Source organism: Penaeus monodon, unplaced genomic scaffold (genome assembly GCF_015228065.2).
Source record: "Penaeus monodon isolate SGIC_2016 unplaced genomic scaffold, NSTDA_Pmon_1 PmonScaffold_22300, whole genome shotgun sequence".
NCBI classification, from domain to species: Eukaryota; Metazoa; Arthropoda; class Malacostraca; order Decapoda; family Penaeidae; genus Penaeus; species Penaeus monodon.
In genome coordinates, this window is record NW_023652257.1 from 1 (window position 1) to 5,348 (window position 5,348).

The 5,348-nt window shown below is 36.4% G+C and overlaps 1 pseudogene; it reads right to left on the reverse strand.

Moving 5' to 3' along the window:
* Positions 1-117: 117 nt before the first annotated feature.
* Positions 118-5,121, reverse strand: LOC119570136 (annotated as a pseudogene).
* Positions 5,122-5,348: the final 227 nt, after the last annotated feature.

Consider the following 5,348-nt stretch of genomic DNA (forward strand, 5'->3'; position numbering starts at 1 on the left):
TTTTTTGCTGGGCCTGAAACAGTGCATTCTATCTTAATACCCCATAAAGATTATACATTAACCCAATATTTTCCCAATAAAAAACATGATTCATTTAAAGTACATCAAAAGGGTTACCTGTTAATCTTAATGTGTAACGGTATGGACTAGATCATTGGCAACATTAGATGGACTGGCCACAGGTGGAGGAGAAGGGGTTGTGGGAGGTGCTATTCCCACTGAGGCTGAGCTACTAGGAGCTGAGGCATTTTTACACAGAGATGAATTGAAAAGATGCCTTGTTGGACCACTCCCTAACAGCCGATGCTGTATAAAGGAAAAAAAGAAAAAAAAGAATTAAATATTTTAACAAGTAAAACTATGCAAATACAAAAATGAAACTATTTTCATACACAGTAAAAACGAAAGCAAGCACTCATTTATACCGCTCTAGCTGATGGAGGTGGTGTGACCATGTTTCTAGAAGGAGGGCCCATGGGTGTGTGGGGTACGATGGTTGGTATAGCGGGAAGATGAGCTGCTTGCTGCAGTGCAGCTGCTACAGATTCATATCCCTCATTAACTAAATGGGCCTGGATTAGCTGCAGTAGCTGCTTCTTATTGTAGTTGATTCTTGTTTGTGCCACAACATCAGCCTGAAAGTTAATAATCAATTAAATCATAACTGCAGCATCAAAGAACATCGTTACTCACAAATAAGCATGCCATTTATAATACACCACATAATAAACATATGCACAGACACACAATGAATATGTTTTAAAAGTCATAAACCCCACAACATTTCCCTCTACCCCGCCATCACATGCTTTTAAAAATTGTCATAAACTCACCCTATGTATACTCTGCATAGACACATCTGCTGAAGCATCACCTTCATGTTTGGCATGGCCTGAGACAGCCTTAATGAGTTCTAGTGCATGTCGTTGGAATTTTACATGCTCCATTCGTTTGTCTTGTAAAATTGGTTCCTTCATCAACACTTGAAAAATAAATACAATTAATTAGATCTTTTGCATGAATCATGACTATACTGTACGGTTGCACTGATTATTTGTTTAAATAGTTTGTAACCCTTCTAACTACATTTTCCTGAAAACACTGTGTTCAAGTCTTTATTCACTTACACTGCAACTGTCCAGACGTGAAGATGGGTAGTTTGCTCATGATCTGACGTGCTGTGTCATTTCTAGAGAGTCCAACTAAAGCTCGACAAGCAAGTCCTCTTATGCAATCTGCATCTGTGATTGGCATCTTCTTATGCAAAACATTTAACAAGTACTGAAATATTCAAAAGATGTTATGAGTTTCCTCTACGAGCACCTACTGTATATTATGTAGCTTAAAAGAAAAGATGACTAGTAATATCAAATAATAACAAGTCAACCTCATCAATATACATGGTTTGTGTGTTACAAGACATTACTTTGGTGGAAATGGTCAAACTTTAACACCAAGAAAAGAATTAGTAATAGAATGAGAAAAAGGCTGGGGGGAATATTAAAACACTAGCATAATACCAGAAACATTCATATAATCATCATTTCCTTTTCAAAAAGAAAAAGACACAATGACATTATAATCATAAAACATGAGTAGTCTGTAAGCTTTTTTCTTACCATGATTCCATTGCTGGTTCTTACACAATCCCAGGACTTATTAATGACATCCTCGCCAAAGGCAGCTTTCTTTTTACTACCTCCAGGAGTAAGGTAGTGCCATATCTTACTAAATTGCTTCCAGGCTATAGAATAAAAACAAAATTAAAGCCAAACTACACAATAAATGTACATAACTATAACGTCCTATTACCTTGCACATTAATGCACTACAAGATAAATTTCCTATCTATTGGAATGGTAAGGACCTCACTTACAGAGGCTTGAAGAATTACATAAAAATACCTACCCTGTGAATGGGTGCACAAAGGCAGTTTATCAGAACATTCAAAGCAGCTTTCTGCACCTCTGGTGATGTAGTCATTGACTGTGCATTCTCGTGGATGCAAGCAACTAGGATGGCATAACCTGGCACTTCCTGAAATAACAGTGAAGATCAAAATTTCCATTCTACAGAGTATTTTTCTTGAATTAAAAACATCTTATGCTCAAAAATTGGAAACTGCATAGTTTGGACATTTTATGCCTGTACTTTTGTGAAGTGTAAAAAAGTGTTAAAATATTATTGAAATTTAGACTTTACTGCTACTTTGTTATTTATACAATGCACATTCTAATAAGTTTAAAAGAAAATTGATAATAAAAAATATCAAAACACTACATAAACATGATAGATATCACAAGTTAAAGTGATCTCACAAAATACCATTTTCATACCTGTGGGTCAAGTGTCTGTAAAAGGTCATCACCAGCAGGTATGGTCAGTTTGTCACACAGCGCTGCCTGGATAGTTGGCATCACACTGCACACATAGAGTGTGTCAAGGGCAACACTGCAGTCTCAGTTCGGCTGTTTAGGGAAGATAATCTGTGTTTAAAGGAAAAACGTATTGCTATTATTAGATCTGTTTAAACTATATTCCTACATGATAAATGACACTATATCTAATAAACAACAAAAACCCAAACAATTCTCCATAGTTCTTGGGACTGTATGATTCGTTTAAAACCATTGCAACTAGCTGTAAAAAGAGTTGCAGGCCCTTCAATGAAACAAATTGCTCCACAGGTTTCCAGCGGGCTCGGTATGGAAGGTATTCCAGTAGATGTTCTACATTCCTCTCAATCATTTCTGGTGTCACATTTACAGCCTAAAACAATGGACATGATTATATTACAAATTTAAACATCATATTTCAATAACAATTTTTTTTCTCTTCACTTATTTTACTTTCCCTACTATCTTCCAAATGCATAAAAAGTCTTTATACATTACCTTGTAAGCTGGATGGCATGCTGAGGTGCTGTTCCATGTTCTCTGACAGTCATCCTGGGGCAGGTGCTGAACTTTGAGTGCTAAATGAGCCTCAAATAGTGCTTAACACTCAGACACACTTGCTTCACTGTTTGCCACATCATCACCTCATTAGGTTCATCTAATATGTCTTGCCCCCACATCTTGGAATAACGACAGTGTGGAGAGCATATTCAAACCCTTTCGGAGGCCATCCTGCTCATCAAACTTTTCTAATATTGCCTTAAATCGAAAACCATTCCAAAGAACATCACAGCATGATTTCTGGATGACTGATGCGAGCACTCTAAAAGCCACAGTGAATAGCGAATCAATTCACCTAATAATGATCAGGCAAAAGGCATATTCTTTCTACGGCCTCCTCACAGTAAGCTAAATACCACAGGCAGAGGGCAACACCATCTGCTGGCAAAGATGGACGGGGAACCTGCAATGGAAAGTAAAATATAGAACTATTTTTTTGTCTTTTTTTTGTGCTAATTCTATTTTATAATATTAAATCGGTACAACAGTATAAAAATATTTCTAATTTTCTCTGAAACTGTATATTTTACTCTTGAAAGTCTGAAAAATCAAGGAAAAAGTCTCACCTGAAGAAGTTTCTGCATGCCACCCATATTCACAAATTCTAAGCAGAACTTCTTATGAAAGAGAAGGGAACCAAGAAACCGTAAGGCCTCAAAAGAGAGGCGTGCATTACAGGTTCGTCTGACGTTGATGTAGTGAAAGATTAATTCTAATGCATTGTGTTCATAAACGTGGCCTAAAGACTGTTAAAGGAGAAAAATAAAAATTATTTTTTTATTAGATATTAGGTAAAGCTCTAATATAATTAGTCCATAAGTAAAAAAAAAACATTTAAATGTATTTTTTTTCTTAATAAATGTCAAAAAGTTATAGAATAAGTAATCTTACCTCTTGATATTCCCCTATAGGTCTTAAATATTTAAGGATAAATATTTGCTGTGTATCCCTTGTCATGGGAAACATCTGATATGTTCCTACTATGTAGCTACTCATTTCTGCCCAGGACGAATTGGAACAGTCGGAATTAAGTACAGGATCAAAATTTTCACGTGATGCCTTTGGAGACCCAAAAATATTGAATGTTGCACTCGTGTTACTATTTTTGGCTGGAGATGAGGATGAATGAGAAACTGAAAAAGGAAAAAAGCTTCAATATTTTCTGCTTTTCAGCTAGGACCACATCAATAAGATAACACTCAGATTAAAAACAAAAACATCAAATATTTTTTCTTATATAGCAAGGTAGCTTATAAAATATTGTGACTACAAACATTGAGCAGTCTGCTAACAGACAATTCAAGACTAACCCTTCATCTTCTTTGGGGTGGTCCCCTCTTCATGTTCCTTGCTCTCAGGGTCTTCTCCATTGACCATTGACCGGGCACTGATGGACTCATTGTTAAGGTGGGCAAAAGGTCTATCAGGAACCTTTGACCCTGAACCCTTATCATCCTCTACACCTCCTCCTTTGGATAAAAAGAAGGCCCCATTAAAGAAAAACACATCCATTACAAAGGTATAAAGATTATGAGCTAAGTATATCACCACAATCTATCATGCACAATTATTCAAAAGAATAACATCATTGATAATACCTTCATCTTTAAGTTCCCACAACCTCTTTAACATTATTGGTACTAAGTGAGCATTGTGATCCCTAAAAGATGCTGCAATCTCTGGGATATCCATAGCTGCAGCAAGGAGACCAATTGCATAAGTTCGCAATGGTTCTGGCCCCTTCTCAGCCCAAGAGAAGAGCCGCATGACTGTTGTTTCGGATTCATTAAATACCTGAAAAATTTGATGATATTAATATTAATACTAAGTCATAGCCACTCACTTATATATATGAATGAATTCCTTTGTAAATATTTATGTATATCTTAAATAGGTTCTACATAGTTTTCATACCTGAGGAATATCAAGGCCCATACAGTAGTCTAGAAGTAGCCTACAAGCTCCAGTATTGAGATCTTGTGAGTCTTGGCTCAATCCCAAACTTGTGAAGTAGTTGTCCACGTAGATAGTTGTTAACAAGCTTTGTCACAAAGTTATCCTTTTTAAAAAGTGCACGCAAAATCAGCCCTAATGCACATTCTGGTTCTGAAGTGACAGGATGCCGATCATCAAATGGGTCTGGATCCTGAAAATAAGAGAAAGTCTATATATAGGCTATTCATAGAAATATTATCTACATAATATTATATTATACAAACCTACCTATCTAAGACCATTTGCTATGAGTTTAATCAATAATTAAAAACTATCACTACATACTTCTTTAGAAAGTACAGTCTCTCTTCAAAGAGCTCACAAAGTTGTAAGGTTGTGTGGGCTTTGGGGGGACATGGCCTCCTCCCACTGCCGGGATCTCCTGTAGCTCCTGCT